Source organism: Neomonachus schauinslandi, chromosome 8, assembly GCF_002201575.2.
Source record: "Neomonachus schauinslandi chromosome 8, ASM220157v2, whole genome shotgun sequence".
In the NCBI taxonomy this organism is placed as follows: Eukaryota; Metazoa; Chordata; class Mammalia; order Carnivora; family Phocidae; genus Neomonachus; species Neomonachus schauinslandi.
In genome coordinates, this window is record NC_058410.1 from 96,763,809 (window position 1) to 96,790,318 (window position 26,510).

A 26,510-nucleotide genomic window follows, 5' to 3' on the forward strand; every position below is an offset into this window, starting at 1 on the left:
TCTTAATGTAATTTGCACCTATCATTATAACTACAGATAAAAATGCAAAGCTTTAGCAAGAAGAACCAACTGCTATTTATTCTTTCTTTTTCTGCAGACTCTGATAGCACCAAGCCCAAAGGGCATTTTTCAGTAACTGTTTTCGGAGACCTGTCAGCAACATTTCACACTGTTAGCTATTCCTGCCTGCTTGGAACACTTTCTCCCCCAAGTCTGTGTGATACCTAGCCTGGTCCTCCCTCTCTGACCTTAGTCTCCTTTACTAGCCCCTCCTTCTCTATTTGACCTTTAAATATTAGGGTTCTTCAGGTTTGGGTCTGCAACACTCCTTTCCATTCCCATGGTTTCAGCTACTATCTAAATGCTGATCACTTTCAATGGTTTCTCTTTGGGCTCATAAAAGCCTATAGTTTCACTCCAGAAATATATATAATTGCTTATTTGACCTTTCCATTTGAATGTCTCCAGAAATCTCAAATTCAGTATGTCTACATTGAACTCCTGATTCTTCCATTTCCACCTGCTCTTCTTCTACTGTTCTCTGTATCAGTAAATGGAACACCTGTGCAATCTCTTCCTCATGAAGGATAACTGAGCTGTATTCATGATACCTACCTCTCCAATCACCACCCCTTCGGACAAATTACCAAGTCTTGTCAATTGTACCAAAAAAGATATAACCTCACACTCATTTACGCATATTTAGAACAACCAACCTACTCCAAGCTACCATTATTTCTTGATCAGAGCTTCTGACATTAATTTCCTAATTGTTCTTCCGGTTCTACCTTTCCAGCCCCATAATTTCATTCTCTAAGCATCACGTAGAGTGACCTTTTTTAAAAAAAAAAAAATGCAAATTATGCAATTTTCCTGTTGAGAGCCCTTGAAAATAACTTCACTAAAGCTTGGGATGAGGTTCAAAACTCTAACCATAAATAACAAGTCTCTGCAAGCTTTGTCCGATACCTACTTCATCTCTTGTCTTTCGACCCCATTGTCCATACTTGTGTTTATCCTAAGTCATTCCTAGTAATTCCCAAAAGACATCAGGACAGTGACTAAGAGGAGATAGTGAAGCAGAATATTTTAGGCAACATACTCCTTATAAAGAAAGTGTAATAATTGGCTGTAGAGCAGGAAGATTTATCCAGTAGTGCTGAATACTGATTGGCACTTAGTATCATGTGCCCTGTTGGGGCAGTAAGGGCTTGAGCAGAAGCATCAAAACAGCGGAGCACTGGAGCTAGTTGCTGCACACACCAACGGGAACTTCAATTCAGAATGTAGACTGGGGATTGTACCAGTGACCAACGCGACGGTGAGTGAGGCGAAGAACAATCTACCCTGTCTGTCGGCAACCACAGAGTCTGGATAGATTTCTTTTATTTATGGAGAGGGTGAAAGAGGGAAAAACCATTTGACAGCAAACATATATTCATGGGATAGAAAACATTGTCCTGTGCTCTTGGAAAAAGATAATGCCTCAGAAAAATTATCAACGATAAGAGAACTTTCTATGAGATTAATTTGCATCCTCGGGGGACTGAAAGAAGGTTTGGCTTTAGTGCACTGATGACATTAGCAGAGAACAGGTTGAGACATATGGGTAACAAGATAAATAAAGAGCAAGTATTATAAACAAATTGAAAGGAAATCAGGTAAGGTAAGGAAACTACAGTTTCAATAGCAGATTTTTACAGGTGAGTCTAAGGTTATTGTGAATCAGAATTGATTCTTTGGGAAACTAAAATAAAGATATCAAGGGGGAGGCACCTGGATGGCTCAGTTGGTTAAGCCACTGCCTTTGGCTCAGGTCATGATCCTGGAGTCCCGGGATCAAGTTCTGCAATGGGCTCCCCACTCAGCAGGGAGTCTTCTTCTCCCTCTGACCACTCCGCCTCTCATGCTCTCTCTCTCTCTCATTCTCTATCTCCCAAATAAATGAATAAAATCTTAAAAAAAAAATAAAGATATAAAGGGCTCATTTGATAAAACTCCACACAGTGCTCCATGGTATCTTGAAACGAGGCATCAGAAGTTCGGCGAATTATGTTGTCTTCTTCAGCAAGTATTTTATGACAGCTTTCCTGATATTTATTACGCTTTTTACTTTATATAAATTTGAGAGTAGAGGACTGTATTTTTGTAAGATTAATATCTTGTTCTGTTAATTAAAAAATTTTGTTGGTTTTGAGTTCATGCTTTCTGAAATTGGGTAACTTCTACTTTATTATCTTTTTCTTCACACTTGGGCAATTCAACTTTGTGTGTAATTTTATTTTAATATTTCTACATTATTACTTTTTAAAAAATAGCACAAACATACTTATATATAGTAATCTCTATATGTATATTATACAAGGAAATATAAACATAAATATAATCCAGTGTTTTTGAGCCAAAATATCAGAATCTTGTTATTAAGATGCTTTTTTAGTTATACATCTTTTGAGAATATGTTTAACTCTATCAGGAGCAGGATTATGGTGTTGAGTTCACGTATGTGAAGCATTTAGAACAGCGCCAAGAATCTAAATGCTACACAAAGGAGTTAGCAACAACTGCCACTATGTTGTCAGCACATTATTATCATATCCAACTCACCAAACTTGATGAGTTAATTTTCTGGAAAAATATCAATTTAATCAAAGAGTTGAAAGCCAAATAAAGTAAATGAACATAAGGTATGCTAGTAAAGATATAAAATAATTATTACTCCAAAATAGCTTTAGAGTAAGCAAGTTTAATATGAGTTTTAAGGAAAAGTTACCTTAGATATAGCTCCAGAAATTTGAAAATTACCAAATTTATTTTATGAGACTACCATAATGTTGCCAAAATCTGAAGAGGCAATAACATAAACAGACCTTATTTTAGTTTCCTTAATAAGTAAAATTATAAAACTTGAAATAAAATGCTAATAAATCATGCACATTGGTGTATATAGCCTATGAGCCTTTACCTCATAATAAATTCTAGAAATATAACTAGTTAACTACAGAAATTCACTGATAGAATATAACATTAGATCTATTGAAAAACATTCACTCATCTCAACATATATTAAAAATTTCTATTACATTTTTAAAACTCACTGTGATCAAACCCCTTCTTTATTTTTTTAAGTACATGGGGCTTGAACTCAAAACCCCAAGATCAAGAGTTGCATGCTTTACCAGCCAAGCCAGCCAGGCACCCTTGACCAAAATTCTTTAAAAAACAGGAGAAAAAGGTACTTCCTGACGTTAAAAAAAGAAAATTGATCTTGAGTCAAGAACCAACACATAATTAAAGATTCAACTTCAGAGGAATTTAATTTAAAGGAACAAAATTATTGTGAGTCCTCTTTCCAAGCTAGAGAGTTCTTGAAGCCCTGGACAATTTAATATACATGACATAAGCTTTTGTTTTGCTCTGGAGTTATTTTGATGTGTACAATAGAATATTTTCTCTACCTATAATCAATACACCAAAGCTAATTTCCTTCTCAAATTTCACTAATTACCTCTATTACCTAATGTCATCTTTTTTCACACAAAAATTAAGGGTTTTTTTAAATTTTATTCAAAAAATTTAAATCCATAATCTGTCCAGATTTCCTCCAGGAAAATCAAGGAATAGTATTTAATTAGATTTCTTCCCTAGCAACCCAAGAAATTCCCAATTACACATATAACACACAAAATATATTTTATTTTCTTAATTTTTCCTAAATTCTGTACTAAATAGTGTTTTTTCCCACCTTTATATGTTTTAGGAAAGCATCAGTACTTAAAGAACCCAAATAGTGCCACTGAAGCTAATATTTTCAATTAAATTCATCCAAATTTTGGAAAATATCAAATTACACAATGTAATGCTGCATTCTGTTCCCTAGCAAAATTCATTCTGAAGTCAATTACCAAATAGCAATTGTGGCTTTGCTTGAGAAATCTTGAAATAAAATTGCACAATTATAACTATATTATAACGCATAAATTTAAAATTTTTGAACGTATTAGAAAAGGAAGATTGAGTCAATTTTTAAAGAATTTTTTAGATGATATCACTTGTTTATTATACACATGATGGTTTCACTTTCCAAATAATCAGTTCAGATTTCTCAAATCAGAAGTTCAGCTTTCATTCACAAGGAAGGAATCTAAAGAACATAATTTGAGAATGTCATTTAAAAATTTTAACCTATTTAAAATGTTATAGATTAGGGGCAAAGTACAGCATGTTTAAAAAGTCGTTACTAGGGCGCCTGGGTGGCTCAGTTGGTTAAGCGACTGCCTTCGGCTCAGGTCATGATCCTGGAGTCCCTGGATCGAGTCCCGCATCGGGCTCCCTGCTCAGCGAGGAGCCTGCTTCTCCCTCTGACCCTCCCCCACTCATGTACTCTCCCTCTCTCTCTCTCTCTCTCTCTCTCTCTCATTCTCACTCTCTCAAATAAATAAATCTTTAAAAAAAAAAAAGTCGTTACTATATATTAATTACAAATATAGCCTCATCAATTTCCACTTTTGATATTAACTAATAGTAGTCAATAGCAATAGCTGTTGTAGTAATATTATAGTAATAGTTAATAGCATTTAATGAATGCTTTCATATATTAAGCATACAAATATTGTGTCTGCATCTCATTTATCCCTCACAAACACCCTTTTATCCTCAGCTTACAAAAGGCTAAATACAGCTAAACAAATGGCAGCCAGATGATTTAGATGTGCCTGACTTCAACACACATACTCTTAACATTGTATTGTGTCCCAGTGGTTTATCAAACAAGATTAGTATTGAAGTGGCTTGAACTGAGTATTGGTTCTGAAGCTAACCAGCTTGTAATATCTGGAAAAATCTATATTACAATGTCTTCTTCTTTTACATTAAGCTACTTGATATATAAAATCCATGATCTTTTACAGATCTTAATGGACAAAATATTTTAAGTTCAAAAATTAGTAAATTCTTTAGTCAGTTTAATCAAATTATCATTTTAGTATTTCTTTTGTTTTTAATATTATTTACTATTGAAATACTTCAACTTTGTAACATAAGTAAAATAAAATAACAGCTTAGCAGCCAGTTAGTTCCATTTTTGAAAGTTGCCTTTAAGAACGATATAAAGATCTCAGGGTATAGAGAAAAAAAATATTACAAAAACAGAATCCTTGAAGAATAGCATTTCTCTAAAGAAAAATAAATTCAGTGTTCTTAATAATAGTCTTTAGAAAGTAAAGAAAAATCTATGCTGTCTTCTTTATAATAAAACAAGTTCTAATTTAAGTTGCTCGGAGTTTTTTTAATCTCATTGGAAAAAATAAACAGGAAAAAGAACTGCATAAATATTGAAAAAAATGAGAGCAATGAAGCAATGCAAACACCATCTGGTATTAAAATGGTAGCAGTTGAGGAGTGCCTGGGGGGCTCAGTTGGTTAAGCGACTGCTTTCGGCTCAGGTCATGATCCTGGAGTCCCTGGATCGAGTCCCGCATCGGGCTCCCTGCTCGGCAGGGAGCCTGCTTCTCCCTCTGACCCTCCCCCCTCTCATGTGCTCTCTGTCTCTCTCATTCTCTCTGTCTCAAATAAATAAATAAAATCTTTTAAAAAAAATAAATAAAATGGTAGCAGTTGAATAATAGAGTATTTTGAACAGGATAACCTAGAATCAAACGTTAATAAATTTATATAAGAATTTAATAAGCAATAAAAATACATTGTAAAGAGTAAGGAAGAAGTGGGTTATTCATTTTATGGCCTTGATGCTCTTAGCTCAGAGTTTGGAGGGGAAAAAATTAAATCGTCACCACACATCGTTTACCCAAATATCTTCCAGGTACCTTTTCACTCAATTAATTTAAAAATAAAACTTTAAAAAGGTAGAATAAAAGTTCAAGTATTGTCCAGGTCAAAACCATTAAAAATAAATTTCTAAAAGCCAACAATAAACCAGAGTTTAGTCAATAATGTAAAAGGATTAATGCTTTCAATGCATTATGAGCTCATACACATCTAGATTTTAAAAATTAAGACTCCATTAGAAAAATAAGTAAAGGGCAAGGATAAATTAGAGTTAACAGTAGAGGAATAATTAATATATTTACCTTTATTCTAGGATCATTTCCTACTTTACTCCTCACTTGTGCTATCTCCAATGAACCTGCACACTCTTGTGAGGTTCCCTCCTGTGTGTTTCCATTCATTTTTTTTTATTTTATTTTGTTATGTTATGTCAATCACCATACATTACATCATTAGTTTTTGATGTAGTGTTCCATGATTCATTGTTTGCGTATAACACCCAGTGCTCCATGCAGAACGTGCCCTCTTTAATACCCATCACCAGGCTAACCCATCCCCCCACACCCCTCCCCTCTAGAACCCTCAGTTTGTTTCTCAGAGTCCATAATCTCTCACGGTTTGTCTCCCCCTCTGATTTCCCCCTCTTCATTTTTCCCTTCCTACTATCTTCTTTTTTTTTTTTTTAACATATAATGTATTATTTGTTTCAGAAGTACAGGTCTGTGATTCAACAGTCTTACATAATTCACAGTGCTCACCATCAAAATCGAGGAGGCACAGAGAACCCCCCTCAAAATCAATAAAAATAGGTCAACACCCCAACATCTAATAGTAAAACTTACTCCATTCATTTCAGAACCAATGCACTTACATTATAAGGTTGGTTCTGGGGCTGTCTCCACTGCTTGATTGTAAACATCTGAAAACCAGCCAAGTGGATGTATGTATGTATGTATTTCCCAGAGCTCAGCTCTGCCATAAAGCGTCAGGAAAAGAAAGATTCCTTTTCCTTTTTAAACCCTGTTTGAAATCCCATTTAAATCCCATTTCTTTTCTTTGGTAACAGTTGCTACTCTGAGATATATCTCATCTCAAAGTAGAATGACTCAGCACTAGGATGCTGAACTGTACTGCTCGTAAATGTGAAAGACTTATCTTGGTCTCTATAGGGAACAACACTTCACAGGATATATGGGGAGAGATATCACATGGACACTTTTTGGAACTTTTACTGTAAACCAAACAATGCTCCTGAAAAGACACGTTAAGTTAGGGGCACCTGGGTGGCTCAGTCGTTAAGCGTCTGCCTTCGGCTCAGGTCACGATCCCAGGGTCCTGGGATCGAGCCCCGCATCGGGCTCCCTGCTCGGCGGGAAGCCTGCTTCTCCCTCTCCCACTCCCCCTGCTTGTGTTCCCTCTCTCGCTGTGTCTCTCTCTGTCAAATAAATAAAAATAAAATCTTTTAAGAAAAGACACGTAAGTTAATATAGAGATAATGGAGGAATATGAAGCAAACTCAGAGTGAAGCCGTCAGAGCCAGGTTAGGCTTTGCAGGATAAGTAAGATAATTATGATTAAATTGAATGCCCCTCTGACTTGGTTACCCCTTAGTCTTATTTTTTACTAGATTCCTCCTCTCTTTATACTCAACCCATATTAAAGTCCTTCCAATTCTGTAAATACGTCATATTCTCTCTTACTGCGAAAGTATGCATTTGCTGCTCACTTTTCCTGAAATATGGTCTTCTCTTCCCATATACCTTTAGTAACTCCCACATGCTCTACAGCAGGAGCCACCTCTTCCCCAGTCTTCTCTGGCCCATGAAATGGGAGTTATGAGCCTTCCTAATAGATGCACATCCTCACTAATCAATATAAATCCCTATTCTATTTCCATCTCTACTCTTTTTTTTATTATTATGTTATGTTAATCACCATACATTACATCATTAGTTTTTGATGTAGTGTTCCATGATTCATTGTTTGCGTATAACACCGAGTGCTCCATGCAGAACGTGCCCTCTTTAATACCCATCACCAGGCTAACCCATCCTCCCACCCCGCTCCCCTCTAGAACGCTCAGTTTGTTTTTCAGAGTCCATCGTCTCTCATGGTTCATCTCCCCCTCCGATTCCCCCCCCTTCATTCTTCCCCTCCTGCTATCTTCTTCTTTTTTTTTTTCCATCTCTACTCTTAAGACATTGTGTGTTAGTACCTGCTTCCTCATTTCCCCCTCTCCACTCCAACCCCCTTTCTCTCTCTCAACTTACTTGAGGACAGGGGTAGTATATTATTGGTGTTTGTATTCCTAATGCCTATCACAGTACTTGACACATATTATGGACTTTAAAAAAGTTTCTTGTTGAAAAATGGAGCAAAAGTCTTTATGTACAGATGAAAGATGGTGGTCAAAGTAAGTGAGATTAGAATTTTAGATAGGAAAAAGAGATACATTTATTTTTACCCTAAGAAAATTTTTAGTAAAAGAGAAAGTACAGCAATTGCTTCAGAAAACCCAGGCAGTAAACAGACATTGAATGAATCTTGGCATTGGACTTTCCTTATAGTACTGGTAGGATATACTCATCAAAACCAAAAGGACCTGAAAAGTTTGGTTTTTTTTAAACTTTCTCAGCCTTTGATTTCTGGCAAAATGGAATAATAATTCTCATTTCATAAAGATTTTTAAGTATGAGGGTTTTACAACACTACTACATCAATGAATATGGATAAAGTTGGCACAAAATACTTTAATTAATTTATTCAATCTTGTGAAGCAGTGATTCTCAAAATTTTTCAATGAATATTTTCTAAAAACAGAACAAATAATCAAAGAGGGACTGGGAGATGTAGACTAAGTCAGCACTCCAAGTCAGCACTCCACAAACTGAAAATTTGTGTCTTTGTTTTTTCCTTTAAGATTTATGAAAATTTGGAATTCTACTCCAAAATAAAACTCTATTTGTTCTGATATTAAAATATGCCTGACAAATGTCTTACATTTTTCAGCCACCTTTGCAGTTGGGTGGAGCCATGTGAATGAGTTCTAGCTAAAGGGAATGTGAATAACGTGATAAGAGTCATGACTGAGTCAAGACTTTACATAAGTGAATTTAAGAAGCCCTCCTCATGCTCTTCTTCATTTTCCATGAGCTGACTGAAATCACATGTGACCCTAAGAGGTGGCAGAGCAACAGCATGTAAAGAGCTTGGGCCCTGAAACCATATGGAAGAGAGCCACCCAAAAAACTAGGATCACCCATCTTGAACTATTATGTGAACAAGAAATACAATTCTAGTAACATATTTGAACTATTAAGTATTTTTAGTGTATTTGTTGCAGCCACTACTGCTATTCAAACCAGTACACCCCCCTCAAATAAACAAGAAAGAACTAAGCATTTTGCAGTTCAAAAATATCCTAACACCCAAATTGCATGTTTTTGTATTGTCTATACCAATTATCACATATTTATTTGCGTTTTTGAAATAAGTGTAGTAGAAAAGTTCATTCAACTGTCTTAGACTTTGCCATGCATTAAAAACCTTTAATTAAAACATCTGCTCAGAATTTATCAATTTGCCATGGGTTAAACATAATCTAGCATGAAAATTCAGGCTTAATATTTAGTTGTTATTCAGAAAGGAAGAAGAAAAAAAAAAGATGAATGGGGAAAAACAAGTGGTGGCCACACAAAGCTATGTCAAATAATTTGTAATGGCACTAAATAATAATAATGTTCCTGGAATCCTTGTTATTTATGATATGTATAGAAAATATGGAAAAAATATGTTAAAAACTTAACTCTGAGATATTTTTATACTTTCTTAGACAGCAAGTATCTTTGATTGGATGGATGGATCAGTGGATGGATAGATACATAGATAGATGGATAGATATCAAAGGTTTTATGGCTACAAAGTAAACAATCAGTATTACAACATAATCAGGCACTAACAAAAAATGATGGCCTTTAGTCACCCTTTAACATTGCATTCATAATCTGTAAAGTATTACTTCCTTAATATTACATGATTACATTTTTTCTCATAATGATTAAAAAATCTAAAAGGTAAGAAATATAAATTAGAGAATCAGAAAATCACTGAAATTAAAATCATCATGACCTCTAATCTAATGATTTTTCTATTTTCTCCAAATCCATCAATTCTCTCTTTTCATTGGTATTATTAAGCTTTCTGTCATTTTAGCGATACTTAGGTCAACACTCATAACCTAAACCCCTTGTTTTTCTGACTCTTCATTGTATCCATCTAGAAAATAGAAAACTGCCCATCTTGAATGAATTCAACTACCCATTTTTGCTGCAAACACCCAAACAGCTGCAGAAAGCACACACAAGAGGGCTGAAGGGTACCATCAGCAATGTGTAGCAATCCCTTCAGGTTCCTCTGGGCAACTCCTTCTCCAAAACATCTAGATGATCATTGCAAACTATCACTGTTCTACACATCAAATTTCTGATAATGCATCTCTCCCACTACCTCTTTCCTTTATAGATAACCTTACCTTCTACATTCTGAAGATTTTTTTTTTAAAGGACATTTTGATGGGAATTTTCCTCAATTTATATCTACCTTAAATGCTAAAACATTTCATCTAACCTCATTCTCTTTGCCTTCTCTCTGATACAAGAAATTTGCCACTCAGTCTCTAAGACCAATCTCTTAACTTACTCTGGATTACCATTCTTATAGCTTTATAGTTTTCTCAGAAATCTTTAAAACAAACAAACAAACAAAAAACTTGCTAGCCTCCTTTCTCTTTCTTTGTAGACTCGTCATTTTCTAGCCAGTCATTAAATATTGGATTTTCCCATGGTGTAGTCTCAATCAATCTTCCTTTTTTTCTTATTCTGTTTAGTCCCATCCATCTTCAAACCTTATCTCTCCTATGACCTTGAGATCAGTATATCGGTCTTCTCTGATGCTAGTCTGCATATTTATGTCTTAGAGACATCTCAAAATCATCACGCCCAACGGTGAACTCCTTCCCCATATCACTGTCCATGCTCTATTCCAAAACCATTCCACATCTGCCAGCTTTTCTCCTTAAATATTTTTTGATCCATTCATATTTCTCCAACTCCTCCACCAACTTATCAAGTCCAGACTGTTATCTTTTACCTGGTTTACTACAATTTATTTTTTTGTATCACATTCTTTATAGTCAAAGCAATCTTTAAAAGAAATACAAAGAAAGATCATGCCACCTTCCTACTGAAAACACCAGTGACTTCCCATTGCTCAAGATCCTTAACCAAATACTTAACATACTTGACTACATTCTGTAAAATGGTCTACAAGTCCCTGCCTTCTGAGAGGCAGCAAACACAACCTTCCTTGTGTTTATGTAATGTTTTGTATCCTTCTGACTATATGGTCTTTATACAAGTTGCTCTTAGTCTGTGTCTACACAACCCAAAAATCTCAGCTTAGACATTTCTGCCTCAGGGACATTTCTCAGATCTTCAATTCTATTTCAAGCATTTTAATCTCTCTTACCACTTTCTACCATGTCTTTGTAAAATCTATCATAACTTTACATTTTTATGGATTTTGTTTAATATCTGGTTGTAGTGTGAAGGTAAGGAGTGTTTTTTATTTGTCTCATCATGCCTACTACTCAGCACAGTATCAGGAACAACATGAATTCTCTTTTAATATTTGTTGAATATATAGAAAAGAGAAATTTAGAAAGCATTCTATTTGTACCCAATTTAAGTCCTATAATGGATTTGCATCAAAGTTTACAGAAATTTTGGACTTGACTTTTTTGGTGATTCACTCAAACCAGATTATCTTCACAGCTACGTATAGGAAACATGCCCAATTTCAATCACTTTGCAGCATTTTTAATATATTTTGGGGTGCTCAATTTAATTTAAAAAATTGAAATTATCATTGATAATCTACTTGCAAAACATCTTTGTTATTCTTCCATCTATTCTTCCTGAACTATTTTAATGTTTGCTTTTTTTCCAGCTTCCATTTCACAATGGTTTGTCTCTGGGTCACTATGCAATATTTGTAAGTAAAAAAGTTGATAAGGCTTTTTTTATCACAGTATAATTAACAGTGTATATTGATTCAACAATTCTATAATTGATTCAACAATTCTATATATAACTCAGTGCTCATCACCATAAGTGTATTCTTAATCCTTTTATCTATTTCTCCCATCCCCCACCAACCTTTCCTCTGGTAATCACTAGTTTGTTCTCTGTATTTCAGAGTCTGGTTTTTGTTTGCTTGTCTCTTTTTTCTTTGTTTGTTTTGTTTCTTAAATTCCACATACAAATGAAATCATATGGTATTTCTCTTTCTCTGCCTGACTTGTACTTAGTGTTATACCCTCTAGGTCCATCCAAGTTGTTGCAAATGAGAAGACCTCAAAAAAAAAAAAAAAAAAAAAAAGTTGATACTGTTGACCCCAGACACGCACTGAAACACAATTTTATATGCTTAATAGCTATATGTCAATTAGTAAACAAAAATTTAATGAGGATCAGAATCTGTGTCTACTGATATATCCCTGGCATCTAAACCAATTTCTAGCACATTTAGGTACTCAATAAATATTTTTTGAAGAAATGAACTTTCACATAAAACATTATTGAACAATGGCAAAAATATGTCCTAAAATTATTATACCAATCTTTTTTGGTGATATTTAGACTATGTTCAATAAAACTCTGCCTCACAAGCAGAACAACAATACAAGGAAACATCAATGTTTATCTCAATTATTGCCCTTAATTTTCTAAAATTTATACCTGCTAGATTTTTTTAAAATTTGAGTGGTAGTGGTGATTCCTGAGATCATATATAAAAGTAAATGTATTAACTACATTACTTTATCAACTTCTGATTTAGGGATTAAAGAAAGCTCAGAACCTTTGATGGACAGAGACATGAAATACCATGATGGATATGTAGATGTGGAATAGGACCATAATACAGAGAACATTACCCAGTATTAAAAAAATCTCAAATAACATATATATATATATATGTGTGTGTGTGTGTGTGACTGTGTGTGTATTTTGCAAGACACACTTTCCCCCACATTTTAACATCTCTAAAATTGAAATATATCTAACAATCACTGGAGTTTCTTGATTTAAGTGGTAATATTTTCATCTTTTTATTGGTATATAAATAATGTCTTATCTCAAAGTAAACAGCATTTTTTATTCCCTTTTTTTAAAATCCTTTTACAACATAGTATCCATAATGGGGATAGACAAGGTTTTGGAAAGAGAAGAGAAAGGAGTAAAATAAGATTATTAGGAGCAAAGAAAGTCATTACAAGTGTTTACCTACTGCAATTCTGCGTTTATACCTATAGAAATATATAGCTTTTATTACCTTATGCTAGAGTCAATTGTGAATGTGTCTGCTTCATTCCCTAAACTCCTTGAGAGCAGGATTATGTGTTAATCCTCCTTGTATTCCCCACTCCTGGGCCCTTGCTAGACGTTTAAATTCATTTGTTCAAGTAAGTTAAATCCAATAGCTTTGTCTTCTACAGAAAGGGCAGCAAATAGAATTTGTTGTGATAAATTTGTAAGGTACTTCATAGAAGAATATTAAGCGTTCTGATAAGGAACATTAACTTGCTCAGGCTATTTGATTACTCTCTAATTCACTGATGGATTAATTTTCTGAATGCAGTAATTACCATCAGGAATTACTAATGGAGAAATGAATTAAAACCTACTGCTTCAGGACACCTAACAATGCCCAGATGACATAAAATGTTTCTGAAAAATAAATATATTCTCCAAAAGTAATTTGCCTACTAGCAGAATGAACCATGCTAATTGCCACACATGTGAGGCAAATTTATAAAAATCTCAATTTCCTAGGATTTTATAAAAGTGAACACATTACTGCAACTGACATACTGAACATGAGAGATATACAAAGAGTGTCTGTGTAATTAAATATAAACACATATATATCTTGTTCAGCCCCAGCATGCGCGAATTTAGGAGTAGAGTGAAGAAAACATGACCAGCATGGCTAAATACGTGGTAGCAATGATAAATGATCAGTTCTAATAAATCAAGAAAGACTCCACCTCAATGTTGGCATTTTCATAGTTCTCTAAATGAAAAGAAACATCATTGCAATCAACAGGTATGGGATAGGAAAATTTTTCTAAATCAAGAATATCATTAGATAAGACAAAAATTAATACTGAAATATATATAGGAAGGTGAGGTTTAGAAAGAATATGACTTACAAACTGAAGGAAAATGGAACTAAAGCAGAGCCGAATTTCTAGTTTTAGTGGAGGTACAAAGGTATTTGTATACCATTTGCCTTCCTGAAAAGTCACTCAACAATTAGGAATGAAAAAACAAAATAAACAAAACAGATTTTAAAATCTCAGTACTTCTTTCTATCTTTAGTAAACCAAGCAAACAGCTAAAATGCCAAATAACAACTGTGAGTAATAATGAAAAAACACATTTTGTGCTGTACCAAAACAAGAGTGAAAGCTGAGCAACAACACAGACCACAACCCTCCTCCTTCATCTCCAGACCTTAACAGATACATTTTCCCCTTAAAAATATGCCAGACAGTCCAGAAATACCTCTCAAGATCTTTATAACAGGCATGAACAGGCCATGGCAATCAGATTATGTCAATCCTTCCCACTACACCCAAGGGAGTTCAGTGAAGAAGAAACTACACTGGAAGCCCACTGGGCTGCCAAAGTCCTGGCTAAACTGTTAGACACAATGGTTGAAAGATAGAGCAAGGGGAAGCAAAAATAAAGGCAAAGAGTAGCATATGACAGCAAAGATACTTGCAAGATATTCTGAGAACCACCAAATTCTCTGGGCTGTGAACTAAGGGGGCAGAGTTGATCTGATGAGCATGGGCCCAAGAATTACAAATTTCAGTTAAAGCTGAGTGCCTGAGCTCTCTCCTCTAACTGCCCCTCACTCTATTTCTCAACAAAGAGCTGCTCCATTTAAAGATGAGGATTACATAAGAACTAGCAATGAGCATAAGGTTAAAAAAAATTCATTTTTTGAATAGCAAAACCATTAAATGCCTTATGGGTCAGCACTATATTAGGTGGTTTGGCAATATTAATGAATAATATAGACACCTGTCCTCATGTGGCTTCATTCTACTAGGGACACAGAAATCACAATCAACATAAAAAGCTAATTAAATTAAATTGTATGTTAGAAAGTGATCATTATTATGAAAAAAAGTTGAATAGATCAGGTAAGGGGGCACAGAAGTGCTGGGGCAGAGGGCAGGTAGCAGCATTAAATAGGACAGTCAGGAATTCACACTGAGAAGATGAGATCTAGGCAAAGAGTAGATGGAGACACAGAAGCTAAGGAATTGGATGTCTGATAAAAAGCATTTTAGGCAGAGGGAGAGAACTGTTATGTGGGTTCCTGCAACATTAAAGGATACCAAAGCAGGATGAACAAGGTACAGATTAACAGAAATTGAGATCAGAAGTTGAGGGGGTGTTGGCAGGCAGATGGGAGAGTCCTCAGATCATGTAGGCCTTTGTAAAGACCTTGGCTTTTACTCTGTGGGAAATGGAAAAATATTGTAGAGTTCTGAGCAAAGGAGTGACAAGATCTGTTCTAAAGGGAATATTTCTCAATTGAGACTAGACTGTTGAAGGCAAAGGTAAATGCAGGAAGACCCATGTACAAAATAATGGGTAATGTTGGTTCAAGCAAGGGTGGTAGTAGTTCAGACAATGAAAAGTGGTTGGATTCCAGATATAAGCTGAAAGAGCCAACAGAGTTTCTGACATTGGAAATGAGTTCAAAGGAAAGGAATAAAAGTTAATTCTAAAGACTCCAACATTTCCAGTTAGAGCATATGGAAAATGTCACTGTCATCAACTAACACAGAAAAGGTGGAAGCTGTTCAGCAAGTAGAAAGGGGAAGATCAGGAGGTCAGTTTTGGAATGTTGAATTTGAGTCATCTATTAGGTATCCAGGTGGGGATGTCAAATAGCCCATGGAATATAAGAGTCTGGAGTTCAGGAGAGAGATCTGGGCTATAGATACCAATTCAGTTGATGACCTACTTAGATGGTACTCAAAGCCAGGATGAGCTCAGAGACTGATAAGAGAATGACTGAGAATAGAAGGGAGAAAAGGACCAAGAATGGAGTCTGGAACATTCCAACAGTAAGAAGTATAGAAATACAGAGGGAAAAAAACTAGCTGAAACTGAATGAAAAGTCACAGCCAGTAAAGAAAAATCAGAAGGAGGGGATGGGCAAGTCTGGATTCTGACTAATTGATACAGCAATGAGAAAGCCATTGATAAACTTAAAATGAGTATTTTTGTGAATAGGAGAGACAAAATGAAAAAAATGATGAAGAGGTTTAAGAAAACATGGGCAGAGAAGAATTGAAGAAAATGAGTCCAGACAATCTTGAAAGTAATTTTTTCCATAATATCTGAGAAATAATGGCATGCTTGTATGGTGGCAGAAATAATATTTTTGATTACAGAGAGAAAAACAGAAAATTGCTTCTGCATATTCTTGAATAGTGGAGAGGGTTTGGGGTCTACACTATAGCAAGAGGGATTTAAATAGGAGCATAGACGTTTTATCTATGTAAGAAGTGGGAAGAAAGAGTATGACAGAAGGCATGTGGGTAAGTGGTATCTGTGATACTGGGGGTTGTTCTCGGAGTGCTTTAATCTTTTTGGTGAAATAGAATTCAGGGTTATGAGCTAAGAACACAAGGATGTAGGTATTGGGAATTCAGGAAAAAGAAAAAGTTTTGAGATATTCAACTGAAGGGAGGAGCAGGAAGCAAAATAGGAATCCAGAATATGATTGCCTGGCAGTATTAAATAACTGCTTGAAATTTGTAGTTATAAATTAAAGTGAAACCATCTGAAAAAGACATACAGATGGCTAACAGACAGATGAAAAGATGCTCAACATCACACATCATCCGGGAAATACAAATCAAATCCACAAAGAGATATTACTTCACACCTGTCAGAATGGTTAAAACCAAAATCACAAGGAACAAAGAAGACACACACACATAAACATACACACACACACAATGGGATATTACTCAGCTATAAATAAAGAATGAAATCTTGTCATTTGTAATGACATGGATGGAACTAGAGAGTATAATGCTAAATGAAATAAGTCAGAGAAAGACAAATACTATATGATTTCATCCATATGTGTAATTTAAAAAACAAGACAAATAAATAAAGAGACGAACAAAAAAACCCAAATTCTTAAATATAGAGAATTGCTGGTTACCAGAGGGTAGGTGGGTGGGGGAATGGATGAAATAGGTCAAGGGGATTAAGAATACACTTATCTTCATGGGCACTAAATAATGTATAGAACTGGTGAATCAGGGGGGGGAGCAAGATGGCAGAGGAGAGGGAGACCTAAATTTCATCTGGTCTCAGGAATTCAGTTGGATAGGGATCAAACCATTCTGAACACCCACGAACTCAACAGGAGATGAAGAAAAGAATAGCAACAACTCTCTGAACAGAAAAGCGACCACTTTCTGGAAGGTAGGACGTGCGGAGAAGTGAATCCGAGGCGATATTCCGGAGGATAGACGGCGGGGGAGGGGCCTCCGTCGGCCGCTTCTGGCAAGTGATAGAGCCGCGGAGCACAAAATCGGAACTTTTAGAAGTCCGCTCCGCTGAGGGACGTCACTCCGGTGGCTAAGTGGGGGGTGGAACTCTCGCGGGACAGTGTGGTCTCAGGACCCTCGGGGACACAGAAAGACGGGGGTGCCTGAGTGCAGCAGAGCTCCCAGGTATCGGAGCAGGGAAGCTGGCTGCAGAGACAGAGCCCAGGCGCAGGCTCTCAGCTCGGGGTTGCCATAAACCGTGATCCGCGGCACAGTCGGGCCACTGCTCCTCCAGCAGGGACCCAACAAGTGGCAGATCCGGGAAGACTCACCTGCCTCCCCTGGGAGGAGCCGCGCGGGAGTGCACCGCAGGGATCTGCTGGGTTTGGAGACTCCACCCGGGGTTGGGTGCCAGAGATAGAAATGCACGGTCACAGGCCGGGTGAGCACGGAGTGCGGCCGGAGACCGGGGAGATGGGAGTGACTGACGGCTTTTCTCTGGGGGCTCACTGAGGAGCAGGGCTGCGAGTTCTCAGCTCCTCCGGGGCGGAGACTGGGAGGCCACCATTTTCACTCTTGTCCTCCAAAGCTGTAGGGAAAGCTCGCAGGGAACAAAAGCCCCGGAGAGCAAACCCGAGCAGATTACTTAGCCCAGACCGGGCAAGGGCGGGGCAATTCCATCTCCGGCAAAGACATTTGGGAACCACGGCAACAGGCCCCTCCCCCAGATGATCAGCAAGAACAGCCAGCCAAGACCAAGTTTACCGATCAATGAGAACGACAGAACTCCAGAGCTAGGGGAATACTGCACATAGAATTCATGGCTTTTTCCCCATGATTCTTTAGTCTTTCAAAGTTAATTTTTTTTTACTTTTTTTTTTTTTGAATTTTTCTTTTTCCCTTTTTCAACCAACATCTTATCAATCCCTTTTTTAAAAAATCTTTTTTAGGGCGCCTGGGTGGCTCAGTTGGTTAAGCGACTGCCTTCGGCTCAGGTCATGATCCTGGAGTCCTGGGATGGAGTCCCGCATCGGGCTCCCTGCTCAGCAGGGGGTCTGCTTCTCCCTCTGACCCTCCCCCCTCTCATGTGCTCTCTCTCTTTCTCTCTCTCTCAAATTAAAAAAAAAAATCTTTTTTATTTTTCATTTTTAGAGTCATATTCTGTCCCTTCATAGTAGTTAACCTTATTTTTGGTGGTTATATGTAAGTTGTTCTCTCTTTAAAATTTTGGGATACAGTTTCTTTTAACAGACCAAAATATACCCTAAATCTCTAGTGTATGGCTTTGTTCTAGTCTCCTGCCTGATCACATTCCCTTCCTTATTTTTTTTTAAATCCTCTTTCTTTTTTCAACCAACTTCTTATTTCATCAATTCCTTTTATATTTATAATTTTCATCTTTACAGTCATATTCCATCCCTTCATTGTACTAACCCTTGTTTTTGTACATATATAAGTTTTTCTTTCTTTAAAATTTTGGGAGGCACTTTCTTCTAACAGACCAAAATACGCCCAAAATCTAATGTGTGGCACTGATCTATGCACCAGCCTGATCATATTTGGTCATATTGTCTTCTTTGTTTGTTTGTTTGTTTTTTCTTTTTTCTTTCTTTCCCTTTCTTTTCCCCTGTTTCAGGTCTCTTCTGATTTGTTTAGTGTATATTTTCCTGGGGACATTGTTACCCTGTTAGCATTTTGTTCTCTCATTCATCTATTCTCCTCTGGACAAAATGACAAGATGGACAAAATCACCCCAACAAAAAGAACAAGAGGCAGTACTGACTGCAAGGGACCTAATCAAAATGGACATTAGTAAGATGTCGGAACTAGAGTTCAGAATGATGATTTTAAAGATACTAGCTGGGCTTGAAGAAAGCATGGAAGATATTAGAGAAACCCTTTCTGGAGAAATAAAAGAACTAAAATCTAACCAAGTCAAAATCAAAAAGGCTATTAAAGAGGTGCAATCAAAAATGGAGGCTCTACCTGCTAGGATAAATGAGGCAGAAGAGAGAATCAGTGATATAGAAGACCAAATGATGGAAAATAAAGAAGCTGCAAAAAAGAGAGATAAACAACTACTGAATCACAGGGCAGAATTCGAGAGATAAGTGATACCATAAGATGAAACAATATTAGAATAACTGAGATCCCAGAAGAACAAGAAAGAGAGAGAGGGGCAGAAGTTATATTGGAGCAAATTATAGCAGAGAACTTCCCTAGTTTGGGGAAGGAAACAGGCAGCAAAATCCAGGAAGCACAGAGAACCCCTCTCAAAATCAATAAAACTAGGTCAACACCCCAACATCTAATAGTAAAACTTACGAGTCTCACAGACAAAGAGAAAATCCTGAAAGCAGCTCGGGAGAAGAGATCTGTAACCTACAATGGTAGAAACATTAGATTGGCAACAGACCTATCCACAGAGACCTGGCAGGCCAGAAAGGACTGGCCGGATATATTCAGAGCACTAAATGAGAAAAATATGCAGCCAAGAATACTATATCCAGCTAGGCTGTTATTGAAAATTGAAGGAGAGATAAAAAGCTTCCAGGACAAACAAAAACTAAAGCAATTGGCAAACATGAAACCAGCCCTACCAAATATTGAAAGGGGTCCTCTAAGCAAAGAGAGAGCCTAAAAGTAACAAAGACCAGAAAGGAACACAGACAATATACAGTAACAGTCACATTACAGGCAATACAGTGGCACTAAATTCATATCTTTCAATAGTTACCCTGAATGTAAATGGGCTAAATGCCCCAATCAAAAGACACAGGCTATCAGATTAGATAAAAAAAAACAAGACCTGTCAATATGCTATCTGCAAGAGACTCATTTTAGATCCAAAGACACCCCCAGATTGAAACTGAGGGGGTGGAAAACAATTTACCATGCTAATGGACACCAAAAGAAAGCTGGGGTGGCAATCCTTATATCAGACAAATTAGATTTTAAACCAAAGACTAGAATAAGAGACGAGGAAGGACGCTATATTCTACTTAAAGGGTCTATCCAACAAGAAGATCTAACAATTGTAAATATCTATGCCCCTAACATGGGAGCAGCCAATTATATAAGCCAATTAATAACAAAAGCAAAGAAACACATCGACAACAATACAATAATAGTAGGGGATTTTAACATTCCCCTCATTGAAATGGACAGATCATCTAAGCAAAAGATCAACAAGAAAATAAAGGCTTTAAATGACACACTGGACCAAATGGACTTCACAGACATATTCAGAACATTCCATCCCAAAGCAATGGAATACACATTCTTCTCTAGTCTCCATGGAACATTCTCCAGAATAGATCACATCCTGGGTCACAAATCAGGTCTCAACCAGTACCAAAAGATTGGGACCATTCCCTGCCTATTTTCAGACCACAATGCTTTGAAACTAGAACTCAGTCACAAGAGGAAAGTCGGGAAGGACTCAAATCCATGGAGGCTAAACAGCATCCTACTAAAGAATGAATGGGTCAACCAGGAAATTAAAGAAGAATTAAAAAAATTCATGGAAACAAATGAAAATGACAACACAACTGTTCAAAATCTTTGGGATGCAGCAAAGGCAGTCCTAAGAGGAAAGTATATAACAATACAGGCCTTTCTCAAGAAACAAGAAAGATCTCAAATATACAACCTAACCCTACACCTAAAGGAGCTAGAGAAAGAACAGCAAATAAAGCCTAAAGCCAGCAGGAGAAGAGAAATAATAAAGATCAGAGCAGAAATCAATGAAATAGAAACTAAAAGAACAGTAGAACAGATCAATGAAACTAGGAGCTGGTTCTTTGAAAGAATTAACAAGATTGATGAATCCCTGGCCAGACTTATCAAAAAGAAAAGAGAAAGGACCCAATAAATAAAATCATGAATGAAAGAGGAGAGATCACAACCAACACCAAAGAAATACAAACAATTATAAGAACATATTATGAGCTACTCTATGCCAGCAAATTAGATAACCTGGAAGAAATGCATGCATTCCTAGAGATGTATCAACTACCAAAACTGAACCAGGAAGAAAGAGAAAACCTGAACAGACCTATAACCACTAAGGAAATTGAAGCAATAATCACAAATCTCCCAAAAAACAAAAGCCCAGGGCCAGATGGCTTCCCAGGGGAATTCTACCAAACATTTCAAGAAGAATTAATACCTCTTCTTCTGAAACTGTTCCAAAGAAATAGAAATGGAAGGAAAACTTCCAAACTCGTTTTATGAGGCCACCATTACCTTGATCCCAAAACCTGACAAAGACCCCACCAAAAAGGAGAATTATAGACCAATATCCTTGATGAACGTGGATGCAAAAATTCGCACCAAAATACTAGCCAATAGGATCCAACAGTACATTAAAAGGATTATTCACCACGACCAAGTGAGATTGATCCCTGGACTGCAAGGTTGGTTCAACATCTGCAAATCAATCAATTTGATACAATACATTAACAAAAGAAAGAACAAGAACCATATGATCCTCTCAATAGATGCAGAAAAAGCATTTGACAAAGTACAGCTTCCTTTCTTGATTAAAACTCTTCACAGTGTAGGGATAGAGGGTACATACCTCAATATCATAAAAGCCATCTATGAAAAACCTACAGCGAGTATCATTCTCAATGGGGAAAAACTGAAAGCTTTCCCCCTAAGGTCAGGAACGTGCCAGGGATGTCCACTCTCACCACTGCTATTCAACATTGTATTAGAAGTCCTAGCCACAGCAATCAGACAACAAAAAGAAATCAAAGGCATCCAAATTGGCAAAGAAATCAAACTCTCACTCTTTGCAGATGATATGATACTTTATGTGGAAAACCCCAAAGACTCCACCCCAAACCTGCTAGAACTCATACAGGAATTCAGTAAAGTGGCAGGATATAAAATCAATGCACAGAAATCAGTGGCATTCCTATACACCAAAAACAAGACAGAAGAAAGAGAAATTAAGGATTCGATCCCATTTACAATTGCACCCAAAACCATAAGATACCTAGGAATAAATCTAACCAAAGAGACAAAGGATCTTTACTCAGAAAACTACAAAATACTCATGAAAGAAATTGAGGAAGACACAAAGAAATGGAAAAATGTTCCATGCTCATGGATTGGAAGAACAAATATTGTGAAGATGTCAATGCTACCTAGAGCAATCTACATATTCAATGCAATCCCTATCAAAATACCATCCACTTTTTTCAAAGAAATGGAACAAATAATCCTAAAATTTGTATGGAACCAGAAAAGACCCCGCATAGCCAGAGGAATGTTGAAAAAGAAAAGCAAAGCTGGTGGCATCACAATTCCAGACTTCCAGCTCTATTACAAAGCTGTCATCATCAAGACAACATGGTACTGGCACAAAAACAGACACATAGATCAATGGAACAGAATAGAGAGCCCAGAAATGGACCCTCAACTCTATGGTCAACTCATCTTCGACAAAGCAGGAAAGAATGTCCAATGGAAAAAAGACAGTCTCTTCAACAAATGGTGTTGGGAAAATTGGACAGCCACATGCAGAAGAATGAAACTGGGCCATTTCCTTACACCACAGACAAAAATAGATTCAAAATGGTTGAAAGACCTAAATGTGAGACAGGAGTCCATCAAAATCCTAAAGGAGAACACAGGCAGCAACCTCTTCGACCTCAGCTGCAGTAACTTATTCCTTGAAACATCACCAAAGGCAAGGGAAGCAAGGGCAAAAATGAACTATTGGGCCTTCATCAAGATAAAAAGCTTCTGCACAGCAAAAGAAACAGTGAACAAACCAAAAGACAACCGACAGAATGGGAGAAGATATTTGCAAATGACATATCAGATAAAGGGCTAGTATCCAAAATCTATAAAGAACTTCTTAAACTCAACACCCAAAGAACAAATAATCCAATCAAGAAATGGGCAGAAGACATGAACAGACATTTTTCCAAAGAACACATCCAAATGGCCAACAGACACATGAAAAGTGCTCAACATCGCTCGGCATCAGGGAAATCCACATCAAAACCTCAATGAGATACCACCTCACACCAGTCAGAATGACTAAAATTAACAAGTCAGGAAACGACAGATGTTGGCGGGGATGCGGAGAAAGGGGAACCCTCCTACACTCTTGGTGGGAATGCAAGCTGGTGCAGCCACTCTGGAAAACAGTATGGAGGTTCCTCAGAAAGTTGAAAATAGAGCTGCCATATGATCCAGCAATTGCACTACTGGGTATTTACCCCAAAGATACAAATGTAGTGATCTGAAGAGGTACATGCACCCTGATGTTTATAGCAGCAATGTCCACAATAGCCAAACTATGCAAAGAGCCAAGATGTCCATCGACAAATGAATGGATAAAGAAGATGTGGTATATATTTACAACAGAATATTATGCAGCCATCAAAAGGAATGAAATCTTGCCATTTGCAACAACGTGGATGGAACTGGAGGGTATTACGCAGAGCGAAATAAGTAAATCAGAGAAAGACAAGTATCATATGACCTCACTGATATGAGGAATTCTTTATCTCAGGAAACAAACTGAGAGTTGCTGGAGCAGTAGGGGGTGGGAGGGATGGGGTGGCTGTGTGATAGAGACTGGGGAGGGTATGTGCTATGGTGAGCGCTGTGAATTGTGTAAGACTGTTGAATCACAGACCTGTACCTCTGAAACAAATAATACATAATATGTTAAAAAAAAAATAGAAGAAGAAGATAGCAGGAAGGGAAGAATGAAGGGGGTAAAATCGGAGGGGGAGATAAACCATGAGAGACTACGGACTCTGAGAAACAAACTAAGGGTTCTAGAGGGGAGGGGGTTGGGGGAATCGGTTAGCCTGGTGATGGGTATTAAAGAGGGCACGTACTGCATGGAGCACTGGGTGTTATACACAAACAATGAATCTTGGAACACTACATAAAAAACTAATGATGTAATATATGGTGATTAACATAACATAAAAAAAAAGAACTGGTGAATCACTATATTGTACACCTGAAACTAATATAACATTGTATGCTAAGAATACTGGAATTTAAAAATAAAAAAATAAACACAATACTTTAAAAAAAAAAAAAAATAGGCCAATTAGAATTTAACCAAAGTTGAGATTTTGCTAAGCAAGTATATTGAATGAAGCAGGGGCAGAGTCCAGGGTGTGTGATTGAGTATAATGATTTATCATTTCATTTTAATTAAATAAGGAAGTAAGTGTAGCATCAAGAAGAAGGTTGGTTAAATAGTGACCAGACTGAATGCCATAATTCACTGATAGCATGTACGGGGCTGAGGAATTTTTGAGGTCAGAGTAGAGAAAGTGGACTAGAGAGAAAGGACATGATAGAGAGTAAAATGCGTAGATTTAAGATCAAATTTTGAAAAAGAAGGCAGGGAAAGACCATGAAGAATGTATAGCTCAAAAAGAATTATTCAAAAAAAAACTAGAGAAGTCAGACATACACTCAAAGAAATTACAGACATGAACTCTCTAACCAATATGGGGTCCTTCATGGCTGTCCAACCCTTCAAATAGCTTGAAGGACAGTCAAAAGAAAAAAAAAAATTAAAAAAACATTTCAGAGGCAAGAGCCATTTGGAGAATGAACACCAAATATAATAAATGTTCAAGGATAGATGGGAAAATGTAGAAAGAAATCGTACACAACAAAACACTAAGAAATTTACAAAATAAATGTTATTAAAAAGATAATAGGAGATATAGAATATCCAACATATGTATAATATGTACTTTAGTAAGTGAATATATTTAATTCAAGGATGAAAGAAACAAGGTTAGTATGAGTGTTCTAATAGAAAAAGTCATGTCACTTCTAAGGAGACAAAAACACCTGGTTAGTCAGAGATTTTTCTGTGGAAAAACTCAATGCCAGAAACCCTGGAACAACATCTGCAAAGTTCTGAAGTTACTGTAGTCCCAGAATTTTATACCAAATATTATTCTTAAATCAAAGGAAAACAAACACTTTCTCAAACATGTAAGAAATTAGGGACCACAAGCATTAAGAGTCCTTCTTGATGAAAAATAAATTTGAAAAAATCATAAATTAAAAAAAAGAATTGCTGGAAAATAATTCAAAATTATTCAACAAAGTAACTGATAAAAATTAAACTCAAGGACAGAAAAGCCACCATAAAAAATATTTGCTTATCATTGACTCTATTAATACACAATAAAGTTTAAACAACTATTAGTATTATAGTTTCAGAGCAGAATGTAAATTCAATAATTGTGTAATATATTAAAATCATATTACTAATAAATATAAGATGTATGAGAGGAGGAGAGGTGGGGAGAAGTATAAGAATGATAAATTTCTTCATTTTTTTTGAGAAATCAATAGATATAGGGGCACCTGGGTGGCTCAGTCAATTGGGTGTCTGCCTTCAGCTCAGGTCATGATCTCAAGTCCTGGGTTGAGGCCCCATGTTGGACTCCCTGCTCAGTGGGGAGTCTGCTTCTCCCTTTCCCTCTTTCCCTTAGCCCTTCCCCCACTTGTGCTCTCTCTCTCTGTCAAATAAATAAAATCTTTAAAAAAATTAAAATAAAAAAATAAAATAAAGATGGGATGATGATTAAAGAGACATCACAGAAGATAACTTGTCTATATATCTTAGAACTGACTCAGAACGTTTCAAAGATCAGTAAAAAGAAGGCAGCAATTTGTTTGGAGTTGAGGTTGCTTTTGTGCAGGCTCAATCAAATTTAGACAGGAAGGACATTTTCAATAGGAACAAAGTCATTTACCAAGATGGCAAAGTAAGAAAAGTGAGGGTTTGGATGGAAATGAAAGAAAAAGACCCAGAAACCTTTCCTGTAGCATTTAGTTTGAGTTGGACTGAGATATTAAGAGAAAGAGCTTAAAGACAGGGCAAAGTCAAAATGAGCTGGAGAAGGCACTGGGGAAAGTGGTCTAGATGACCACAGTCTCTTTTTGAGTACAGTCTGTGAAACTACTTACTCTTGAAATGCAATCCAATTTTGAAGCTATTTCTTGCGCTGGTAGAGATGAATGTATTTTACTCACAATGTGATAAGTGTAATTTCTA

General features: G+C 36.5%; 1 protein-coding gene across 1 annotated transcript in view; it reads right to left on the reverse strand.

Annotated features, from left to right (window-relative positions):
• The window catches only part of TINAG (tubulointerstitial nephritis antigen), an 89,196-nt gene that overhangs the window by 27,097 nt on the left and 35,589 nt on the right, over positions 1-26,510 (reverse strand). The gene's annotated exons all lie outside the window — the stretch shown is intronic.